The sequence below is a fragment of the Saimiri boliviensis genome, chromosome 5, assembly GCF_048565385.1.
Source record: "Saimiri boliviensis isolate mSaiBol1 chromosome 5, mSaiBol1.pri, whole genome shotgun sequence".
Lineage (NCBI taxonomy): Eukaryota > Metazoa > Chordata > Mammalia > Primates > Cebidae > Saimiri > Saimiri boliviensis.
The window spans coordinates 90,771,756-90,784,214 of NC_133453.1; the positions used below are offsets into that span (position 1 = coordinate 90,771,756).

General features: G+C 38.1%; 1 protein-coding gene across 12 annotated transcripts in view; it reads right to left on the reverse strand.

Annotated features, from left to right (window-relative positions):
- The window catches only part of MBD5 (methyl-CpG binding domain protein 5), a 478,342-nt gene that overhangs the window by 186,806 nt on the left and 279,077 nt on the right, over positions 1-12,459 (reverse strand). Inside the window, exon 1 of one of the 12 annotated variants that reach the window (XM_074399720.1) lies at positions 1-10,619. This exon is cut by the window's left edge and continues 19,903 nt beyond it. The exons of the other annotated variants lie outside the window; for them this stretch is intronic. The gene's annotated coding sequence lies outside the window, so the exon portion shown is untranslated. Of the gene's footprint in view, positions 10,620-12,459 lie in introns of those variants that run through there. 12 annotated transcript variants of the gene reach the window in all.

Sequence of the window (12,459 nt, forward strand, 5' to 3'; positions counted from 1 at the left end):
CTTAAAAAACTAAAGTCTTAGCAAATTTAAAATACCTAAGGTTTGTTTCTTACAACTATATAAATTTCTGTATTTGTCTGTAAAACCTTATTTAATTACTTTGGTAAAATAAATAAGTATTGTTTCACAGTGACCTGTGATCCCATTTAATCAAATGCTTCAACTTTTAACATTTTTGACAAAGTTCCCAAAATCAAATCCTAAATGCTCTAATCTTGTAGAAAGACAGATGTTACACTAAGTAGGTGTATTTGACATGTTAAATCACATGAGAAGCACTGTTAAGTAAATGTGATGTTTAAGCTTATTTATTTTCTATTGCTATGAGTATATGTCATTGATAGAAGCATTTCAGAAATTGTATAAAGTTCATGGGTCTTTGTCAATACCCTCTTAGTCCGGTTATTATTGTTGTGTGTCACAGAAACAACCAAATTCTGTTTTCAAATAAATTCTTATCAGATCCTTAGAAGCTGATTGGTTCAGAAAACTACTAATTCAAGATCTAGCGGAATAAAAATTAATTACGTGAGAGTGAATGAACTAATTTTTATGAGTTTTTGTTTGAAACATTGCTGGTTCTTTATTGTTTTGTTTTCCATATTTAAAGAAACCTTTTTCTGTTAAACTATCTATAACTCACAGCAATGTTATAGATTATACCTTTATGTTAAACAAAATGAAACGTTTTGTTTTCTCCCTGCCTAATCTCTCCAAAACATGGATACCATTATAGAGTAGTATTATTTTTATGGCACTATAGTTCCTTGTATAAATTCAATAAGAATGTGTTTTTATTATAGGAGGACCAAATTGGAAACATTGATCATATTACCAAGGCTTTGACTGGAATGGCATATTTAAGAATGAAGTACACAGAATCAGATATGACCAAACAGATTTAAGAAAGTAGAGTCAACTTTATAACTCAATGCTCACAAAGCCCTCTTGAGATACCAGCCTGGTACCTGGCTTACAGGGTTCCCAATGTTACAATTGAATCAACTGAATACAGAAAGTCTCTTCCTGGCAGGCCCAGGAACCTCAGGATATCTTGGTGACCCAAAGAAGAGAGGAATTCACCAAAATCTGTAGGTATTATAGGTGGCGAAGGCTGGTGGTAAGTTACTGGCTTGACATCCTAGCCTGGGTTTTAAAAGTTTAATCTGACATTCCTTATGAAAGGTTCACACAAAGCAAATTTTAAAAGGGCTGTGTGATCAATGACCATGCTTGTTATGCTTTTTGAAAGAATCAGGCCAAATCTAATGACACCAGATTTATTTTGTAATGAAAAATTAAAATGGGGGGGGAGATTGTAAAAAGTTTTGTTTTGATGGAAAACTAAAATGTACCTGTTATTAGATTCTAGCTCTGTTCATTGCCTTTTAGGTTTTGTTATATACTTGTAAACTGGACTGAATCCAGAATTCTTCTAGTTTCCTTTGATATCTGGCTACAACTGTCCAAACTAATATTCTAATTTTTCTCCCATCCTTTTGCTTTGGCATCACTAAGAACTAAAACTGCCATTTTCTCAAAAGATCTGCAAGCTGAAGCTGGACAACTTGACATGAACCTCAAACAAACTACATAACAGTTGTGTGCAGGTGACCATCATGCCTGCTGCTGTTTGGGCCCCTCATAAAGTTCACCTGATGTCATCACTGAACACATTCAAACTGCAAACCAGGAAATTTGTGGGGTTGCTTCTGTCACCTTGAGTGGACATTTTAAAGATGCTTTGAGCCCAATATCCAGAAATCTTCTTGACTGGCTGCCCTCTGGACACAGAAACTGGGTTTGTAGACATTAATCTTGGTTTTTCTTTTTCTATTTCATAGAAATGCCCCTCATTAAATGCCTGATTGTTCATACCATCCAGCAGATATCCTCTACAAAACGAGAAATGGACTTTCATTATTCACAGAAAATTGACTCTTCTTTCCTTTCAACAAGATGGAGGATCGACAAAAACTCTCTCTGACTAAACATTAGTCAGGCTCCTCTGAATCCTCCTCTTAACAAGGCCTCAATCTTGGGCTCCATCCTTAGTCTAGTGACTCTGTTTAGTCCACTGTAAGCAAGCATCCTGCTGGATCAGTTTAGCAAAAATCTCCCATCCTTGACATCTTATCAAATGGCTTGCCTTTTAAAATAATCCTGTCAAGTCGGTTTAGCCAGAATTCCCCTTACCGCTGTTTCCTTTCAGTAATTTTCCATCCACTGACCCCCACTCAGCTCCTTGATCATAGACACCCACTGCCCTTATTGGAGTTAGAGTTGGGCCCCATCTCTCTCTGCCACTGCAGTCCCCAGTGCATTAGTCACTTGAACAAAGTCTTCCTTATTATCTTATCAAATGTCATGCATATTATTTTTCTTTAATGTAGTCCAGAATGGTAGCTATTAGAATGAAAAGAAGCTTGAAAAGCTTTATTAACGATGGTATTTCAACTAATTTTGCAACCCACAATGTACTGGAATTGATTCAGTGGTACTAGATTTTTTTTATATTGAAAAACGTTTGCTGCTGGTTAAGTACTGACTCTTGTGCCAGAAGGCTTGGAATTAAATTTTGGCTCAAGTGAAACTTTTGTGCAAATTGCTTAACTGTTGTGTGCCTCCATTTCCTCACCTATGTGTTAATGTTAACATTAACTATTTAATTGGATTTCTTTGAGAAATAAATGAATTAATATATGTAAAACACTTAAAGCAGTGCCTATGTACAGTAAATACTATTTAAGGCTAGCTGCTATTATTATTATTACTACTTATACTGACTCTCATCTTTCCTGAGATTTCAGACTCCTAGGAATCAGGGAGATCTGGAGTGTGGCTGTATGGCTGTGGAAAATCTCTGAACCCTGGAATATCAGCTGAGATATTAATGAGGGCATTATAGGTTGGCTCAGTTCATCAACCTTATTAGGCTTTGAGGTCATTTGTGCTCTATTATCCCTTCATTATTTTATAGGTTTCTTTTGAGCTTGATAATCTCTATTAAAAATGTCCACATCAAGTGTTTCTGACATCTAATAAAATGAGATTTATTTGATGAAAGTAAATATTTTCTGTTACAAATAATTTTTGATAACAAAAAAGAAAAAATGGTATTCAAATCTATTCAGAGTGAGCAAACTGTATCTGCAACATGATGTATGTTGTGATATATTACAATCCACTGGTAGGTTTGATTAGGTTGAACCACATGAAATTGCCCAGAGTCAATCATTTTTGACTCACAAAAATGACAGATCTTTTTAAATTGTTAAACCTAATATTTCCTGAAATTTACTTTAGATAAAGAACATGTGCTTTTATTTTTTCTTAATCATATTCTACATTTTTCTTTTTCTGTCAGTTAAAATAACTAAGAAATGATGTGGATAGATTGAGGCCAAAAATAGCAAACAAAATCATTCTTAAATGAAATAACACTTTGGAACTGGAAAACTCCCCTTTGTCTTTGTTTAACCTCTAATTCTTCCTCTTGCTCCCTGCTGTGCTATTGTGGTAAGCCCGCTGGCCTGACATGTAACCATACAGACTTTTCCCTACCAACTATGCATATATTAGCAACCAAATGCTGTGGTTTTGTTTAGAATATTGCTTTTTTAGTATGCTTATAAAGATTTTCTGTCAATGCAAACTTATTCTTCAGAAGCTTAAAGGGCTTGACTATACTAATTAATGAAACACCAAATTGTTTGATTTACTACTGAATGCCTTTTGTAATGATTTGCTGGATTTACTAAAATTCAGAAGATTACATTTATTAAAAACCGATAGCAGCTCCAATTATTTTGCTGGCCATTTGCAATCCAGCCATCTGTAATCATAATTTCACTTTATGAGACCAACTAAAAATACAAATATCTTAAAATTTTATTTTTGAATAGCTCTTCAAATAAAGATATATGATATGTATAGTGTATATAATATGATATAATAAAACATAAATATTTTAGTGTGGCATATCATTTTACTTTTCATTTTAGTTTGAAAAGAGTAAGATGAAAGCAACCATGCTTTCAAAATAAAACAGAAGCCTGGGCAAGAAAGAGAGACCCTATCTCTAAAAAAATTAAAGAAGATTAGCCAGGTAGGGTGGTGCATTGTAGTCCCAGCTACTTGGGGGACTGAGGTGGATCACTTGAGCCCAAGGGGTTGAGGCTGGAGGGAGCTATGACAGCGCCACTGCAATCTAGCTTGGGTGACAGAGTAAGACTATGTCTCCAGAAAACTGCAAAAAACAAATAGGCAGAAACCCCAAACAGAATTGCCTTAACTATTTGGATAGAAAAATAATCCAAATCTAAGTTATACATTTACATGAAATAAAATGGACTTGATAAAAGTTTAAGTCTCTTTAGCAGAACATTGACTGAAAAAGTTAAGTCTCTATTAGCAAGAGCTATTAATAACAGCAAGAGCATGGAGAAAATATTGCTCTAGCCTGTTCTGTGTCTTAGGTAGCTTTAAAGGTTAAAATAAAAGGCTTTTGATGGGGAAGGAAAGTCTTCATTCCAGATTGCTCTAAAAGGAAAAAGTTAGCATTAATAGAAGGATATGGTCTGGAAGCAGTGATCACTTGGAACAATAGAGAACTTCTTAACACTATGAGCAAATCACAAATCCAACCAAAATCACCAGTTTTTCCCACCTCCAATCTATTCTTTATGCCCACAGCAAGAGGATTTTTTTTTTCAAAATATGAATCTGAGCATAATATCTGTCAGTTTTAAAGACTCAATAGCTTTACGTTATTCTTGAACTTAAAAATATCTTCACATGATCTTATACAGCTAGTATTGTTACAGTAGGTAGATAGACATAAGCAAGGCAGGACAGGGCCCCCTACTCCAACCAAGAATGTCAGACAACCATCAGGTGATGGTCTGGTGGATGGTCTGTTGCGCTAAAATTATAATTGGTCACAGCTGGTGCTGGGGAAAGGCAGTCTCCCAAAAGACAGAATCACTTGAATCTGGTGATCACCAGCTTCCTGATAAGATTTCAGGAGTTAGGCAAGTGGGCTCAAGCATGTACACTAAGAGGCAAAATGGCATAGTTTAACTGGTATATAACCTCCTAAGAACACTTGACTGGAAAGGAAAGAATGGCTCAAGCGAGCATGTGCACAACTCCAGTAGATACATTATGCATACAGCCTCTCCCAAGTGCTGGCAGGTCGCTACTCATGAGGACAGCCCACCCCAAGGGAAGAATCAGGGAAAAAGGAATGTAATTCCCACAGAAACATGCCAATAGTCAAAGGTCAAACCATGCACTGATCTGTCAAATCACCTGTTTGGCCCTCTTCCAAGTGTACTTTCCTTCCTGCTCTAAAGATTTTAATAAACTTTCATTCCTGCTCTAAAACTTGCCTCAGTCTCTCACTCTGCTCTTATGCCCCTTGTTGAATTCTTTCTTCTGAGGAGGCAAGAATTGAGGTTGTTGCAAACTCATACGATTCACCACTGCTAACAGTAGGATCCAGTTACTTAATTCCTCTAACAACTTTCTATCCATTGACACTCTTCACCAGTTACTTTACTTCATCTTCCATATTGTCCCTTTAGTTTGAAGAGTATCTTTTATGTTCCTCCCTGGTACCTTCTAACTTCCTTCCAGCTACATAGGCTCCTGCTATGCTTTCCTGCCTAGAATGTGGTTTTTTCCTTCTTGACTCAGTTAACTGATATTCTATCGGCAATTAACTATAAGATATTGTGGTTTATTGCTATATTGGCTTATGAATGAAGTGCTATGGGGGTACAGATGTGTCCCTCCATCTTAGTTATCAGCAATAGAAACGAACTTGTAATTTCAGCAGAAAATACATTTATTAAAGGGTAGGGAGCAGCTTACAGAATTCTTCAGGAGGCTATAGAACCAGCTTTGGAAGTTACTTAACCAGGAAAGGAGCGTGCAGCATGCAATGCTACTGTCTGGAAGTTGCAGGATGGATGTTGCCACTATAATAACTTTTCTGTTATATTTGGAAACTGGAAGTAGCTGCTACTGCTACTTCAGAAATGTAGACTCCAGAAATGGAGTCTGTAGTCTATGATTTTTTTCATGTCTCTAATTTTTGTTTCAAAGTCTGTGGTGAGTATGCCTGATTGGCAGTCGTGTTTATGGACTCATGCCCAATGTGTAAGGGAGCCTGGGAGAGTAAGAGTTGGCATTTTAAGCCTGTAAGATAGAAAATATCTCCGATTCAGAAGGTAGGGTACTCCCTAAACCCAGAAAGAGAGCTCTAATACTAATTAGCCAAGAATAACAAATACCCACTAGCTTAGGAATACAGAGAGAATTGAGAAAAACTTTTCAAGGAAGATAATATTTTAGTTGTGTCTAGTTTTTTTTATTTTTCTTTTTTTTGTTAAGCAACACTTTGTCAAGCAAAGTGAAAGTGAGTGACGATAGGGAGGAGACTGCAGGGTGAGAGAGAATAGCAATGGTTCTTAAGCAGTTTTGGAAGAGCTTTTTAAAAAGCAATCCTCAAGGAAGGGCACAATGGCTCACATCTGTAATCCCAGCACTTTGGGAGGCCGAAGCAGGTAGATCATACGTCAGGAGTTCGAGACCAGCCTGGCCAACATGATGAAACCCCATCTCTACTAAAAATACAAAAAGTTAGCTGGGTGTGGTGGCGGGCGCCTGTCATCTCAGCTACTCAGGAGGCTGAGGCAGGAGAATTGCTTGAACCCAGGAAGTGGAGGTTGCAGTGAGCTGAGATGGTGCCATTGTACTCCTGTTTGGGCAACAAGAACGAAACGCCATTTCAAAATAAATAAATAAATAAAAATCCCCAAATGTAGTCACTTATTCAATAGGTATGGACTAGGTCCCTGATATCTCACATTATCATCAGGATATTCTGTGATAATCATTTGGTTAAGTATCTGTGCAAAAGCACTGACATATAAAGTAGATGGTCTGCTTAAGAGAAAAGTGTGTTTTTGGCCCAGTATAAATGGAGCTCAGGAGATCAGAGATGAGGCAAGAAAGCAAACTATGGGCAAATATAAAAGATTATGACTAACTTCCTGAAGCATTTAATATGTATTCTACAGGCCCTCAGACGTTTTTGAAAATGGAGATAATACGCAATAGAAACTTGTTAACTCTGCATGTGGGTAAAATATAACGTGACGTTTCAGTGAACAAAATAGGAAATGACTGGATATCAGTTATTAAAACAAAACACTATTTTATATATATATATATATATAGTATGAGGTACTTGAAGGCTTAATCAAGCAATAGATCCAGAGATCCAGAAGGTTGGTCCTTCATTTTTCTCAGGTGAATTAGAACAGAGCATTACAGAGCATTAGTAGTCAATGAACATTTGGAGAGGATAGAGAATTGCAGAGCAAAGTAGAATTCCTAAAGTTCCAAACAACTTTAGACAAAAGTTCTTCAAAGAAAGTTCTTTAGGCTGGGCATGGTGGCACATTCCTATAATCCCAGCAATTGTGGAGGCTGAGGCAGGTGGATCACATGAGGCCAGGAGTTTAAGACCAGCTTGACTAACATGGAGAAAGCCTGTCTTTACTAAAAATACAAAAATTAGCTGGGTGTGGTGGTGAAATCCCAGCTAGTTAGAAGCCTAAGGCAGAAGAATCACTTGAACATGAAAGACAGCGGTTGTAGTGAGCCAAGATCATGCCACTGAACTCCAGCCTGGGTGACCGAGCAAGACTATTTTTAAAAAATTTGTTTAAAGGACAGAGCAAAGCCCATCTTCTGCCAGGAAGCTCTGGAAAGAAACTGCTAGAGAATCAATAAAGCCTGGCTTGGCCCGGCATATCCTGGGTTAATGGGGGGGTTCATCTTCTCTTGCATGAAGGAGAAAGTTTCCCCATCCTTGCTTTGTCACACTGGGTTTGGAGGCAGTAGCATGACTACAACTGAGATTGGCTGTAACCCAGAATTGCTTATTCTCTTTCCTTGTATATGACCTACAGAATGTCATGTATATAAACAGGTGTACTTACGTTAGGTTGTGCCTATTCATACATGTTGGCAGTAAGTCTATACATACAATATTGATATATGAGGATGTTGTAATTTATTGACCTGTAGTGTACAAAGTGGTTTATGGCATGATGCTGATTTCTAGAACTATAAGCAATACATTGATAAACTGTAAATCATATAGTAAAAAAGTTCCTTCGAGAAGAAAAGAGAGGTTTATGGGATACTGTCCAAAAGGTAATAGCACAGACTTACTTCTGGAATGGATGAGGAGTGAGGTAATCCCCAGTGAAACAACCATAAATGGTAAAAAATTATAAAAATACAATCATTTAAAAATCTCTGAAAATTGTCTTAAGGGCAGACAGCCAATGAAGAAACATTTATGCAAGATGATTTACTAACTGTTGGGAAGAACAATGAGCGTCACTGGCACCTGAGTCACAACCCACTCCCTTCCTCACTCCCACTAACCAGCTAAGCAGGACACATGTTCCACTTCAGGTAGGTGTGGCCAAGAATATAGAGTTCCCCTTGTCCCTACCTCCCAGCCAAGGGCTCTGATAGTTTCCATGAAGAGGCAAGCCATCAACATTTCTTATGACCCCAGCTATGTATTGCAGATGTAAAATTCCACTCAAGTACAGTTGAGAGGCTAGGGGTTCCCTTTCTGCACCTTTACCCATAGAGAAAAAGTTCTCTTCCAGGTGAGGTAGACTGAGACCACAGTTTAAGGCATTCATGCACCAGGTCACTCTTAGAGCACAGGTTCCATGCTGGGAAAAGATTAGAGCAGGTGTCCCCAAACTATGGCCCGCGGGCCGCATGCGGCCCCCTGAGGCCATTTATCCACCTCCTCCCCCGCCGCACTTCAGGAAGGGGCACCTCTTTCATTGGTGGTCAGTGAGAGGAGAACAGTATGTGGTGGCCCTCCAACGGTCTGAGGGACAGTGAACTGGCCTCCTGTGTTTGGCCTGGCCTCCTGTGTTTGGGGACGTCTGGATTAGAGGTTACTCCTCTGCACATTGCTCTGCTCATAAAACAGGAATGCCACTGTCAGAAAAGTGGGCGGCTGTCCTAACCTTAGCTTCAGACTAGTGGCTCAAAGATTTTAACCAGGGGGAGGAGAATGTCATAAGAACAGAGAACTCCAAAGCTCTCCTCAAGAGAACTGACTTATTGAGAATAGAGTGTGGGAGAGTTCAAGCCTAAGGGTACTCTTGAAACAATGAAGATTTTGATAGTAAGCAAGAAGAGGCCAGTATCTCCATGAGAGAAGTAAGCTACGTGGTAGGTCATCTTGGTGAACAATAGGAAGTGACTGGATATCAGTTATTAAACAAAACAGAAAAACACTCCCAAGAACATGAAGGTTTTTACCAGAGAGAATCAAAGAGACAGCTAAGAACAGTCCACCCGGTGTTAGTACAAACTTCAAAGAATGGCCTCAAAACTAGTTCAGTATAGGAGACAGAATTTAATTAGAAAAGACTGTAGAGCAATTTGTTCCCTGGGGTATTATTGGAAATAATAGAGCATTACCCCCACAATTTGAAGAGCTGAACAGGTAGGTTTGATACCAATGGAAGCAAACAGCATAACAGATCAGGGAAAGAGAAAGTCAAAGGGAGTCCGTCGTAGCTACTGTCATCCCAGGAGGACTATATGCATGGGAAAGGCTGTGCACTCAAGAGTAACATCAGAAGCTTTACACAGGCAGTGAATAGGCTTTGTTAAAGTAGACCAGGGAAGTCACTAAATGAATAAACAGGTCAAAAACAATGACAAGTACTGAGGACTAATATTCAGAATTGCTACAATATACTATCTAGAAATTCCAATTTTCAAAAAATATTATAAGACATGCAAAGAGGCCAGACACAGTAACACATCTGTAATCCCAACACGTTGGGAGGCTGAGGAGGGTAGATCACTTGAAGTCAGGAGTTCCAGACCAGCTTGGCCAACATGGTGAAACCCTGTCTCTACTAAAAATACCAAAATGAAAATAAAAAATTAAAATAATCAGCCAGGTGTTGTGGCAGGTGCCTGTAATCCTGGCTATTTGGGAGGCTGAGGCATCCGGGATGCGGAGGTTGCAGTGAGCTGAGATTGTGCCACTCCCGTCCAGCCTGGGCAACAGAGCAAGACTCTGTCTCAAAAAAAAAAAAAAAAAAAAAAGATAGGCAAAGAAACAAGAAAGTTTAGCTCATAAACAGGAAAAAGAAGTGAAGTGAAACTGCCTGTGAGAGGACCCAGATGCCAGATGTCAGACTAAACAGACCAAAGACTTTAAAGTAGTCATTATACATATAATATATTCGAGCCTGGTGCAGTGGCTCATGCCTGTAATCCCAGCACTTTTGGAGGCCAAGGTGGGTGGATCACCTGAGGCCAGCAGGTCAAGACCAGCCTGGTCAACATGGCGCAACCCCATCTCTACTGAAAATACAAAAATTAGCTGACCGTGGTGGCGGGCACCTATAACTGCAGCTACTCAGGAGGCTGAGGCAGGAGAATTGCTTGAACCCAGAAGGCGGAGGTTGCAGTGAGCCGAGATCATGCCACTGCACTCCAGCTTGGGCATAGAGTGAGACTCATCTCCAAAAAAGAAAAAGAAAAAAAATATATATATATATATATATATAATTCAAAGAACTAAAGCAAACTATGCTTAAAGAATGAAAGTATGATTATAATATTTTAACAGATATACAATATTAATAAAGAGACGGAAATTATGAAAAAATATTGAGCAATGGTGGCCCGGCAGGTTTGGTGTGTGGGTTTGTGGCCCTTGGTTTGCATGTGGGTGGCCTGGCTTCTCTCCTCCCCTGCCTCCATCTGTACCATTAGTGCCAATGCTTCAGCATCAGAGAAAGAGATTGGCTCAGAACAGTTTCCAGTCAATGAGCACTATTTTGGGTTAGTCAATTTTGGGAATACCTTCAATGGACACTTTTGGGTTAGTCGATTTGGGGAATATGTGCATATGTGCAATTTTGGGAATTTAGCTCTTCATGTGCTTTATTTTTGTCATCCATTTCAGGAAAATGTTCTAGCATACAAGACAATCTAGAAAGAAGGAAAATTTTAATGTGCTCAGCAACTTTCTTCCATAGTGTAGCCACACAGAATGAAAAGGTTAAAGTAGTATCTCCTGAGAAGTTCAAAACAAAATTAGAGAAAGAAAATGAGCTTTTCTGCGTGCAACAGGATGCCCATGGATTCTTAAATTACCTACTAAATACAATTGCTGATATTTTACAAGAAGAAAGAAGACAGGATAAACAAAATGATCGCTTACCAAATGGTAATATTGATACTGAAAATAACAACAGCACTCCAGACACAATGTAGGTTCATGAAACTTTTCAGGAACAATTAACTAATAAAATCGGATGTCTTACTTGTGAAACTATAACAGCAAAGATGAAGATTTTAAGGAACTTCCTGTGATGTAGAACACAACGTATCAGTTATTCACTGTTTAAGTGTTTTTAGCAAAACAGAAACTCTATGAAGTGAATACAAACACTACTGTGAAGAGTGTTGTAGCAAACAGGATGCACACAAATGAATGAAAGCTTAAAAACCACCCATGATTCCAGCTCTACATGTGAAAAGATTTAAATGCGTGGATTAACTTCACTGATATACAAAACTTTCTTACTAGGTAGTTTGTCATTTAGAACTTTGTCTGTGTAACACTTCAGATAATGCAACCAATCCAGACAGAATGCAGGGCCTTGCTGGTGTTATGATTCACTGTGGAAGTGGTCACAGGTGAGGCCATTATATTGCAATAGTTAAGAAATCAAGATTTCTGCTTGTCGTTTGATGACACTGTAGAAAAAAACAATAAATTGCGCAAGTTACTCAAGAATTCTATGGATTGAAATCAGATATCTCAAAGAACTCAGAGTCTGGTTACATTCTGGTCTGTTAGTCTCAGAACTGAGTGGGGACTATGAGGAGTACATGCTTTCTGCCTTATTTCTTTTCTGGTTATTTTGGAGAGAATCAATCACTAATTTCTCAAGAAAATAGAAATGAGAAATAAAAATCCACTAACACTCTTCACACACAATAAAGCAAAGCCTATGTATTTTTAAAAAAGAGCCAAGTGGAAATTCTGAATGGAAATACATAATATAATGAAATAAGACATTCATTAGAGGGACTCACATAGACTTCAGTTGGCAGAATAAAGAATGAGTGAACATGATGATAGATTGATAGATATTATATATAAAAGAATGAAGAAAAAATAATGTAGTAAACAGAATAGAGCCTCAGAGAAATGTGGGACACCACTAAACACAGCAGCATATGCATAAGAGAAGTACCAGAAGGGATGAAAGAAAGAAACAAAAATGATATTCAAAAAAATAATGGCTGGAAGCTGGAAACTTCCAAAACTTGATGAAAATTCATTAACTGATCTATTAAAGAAGCTCAACA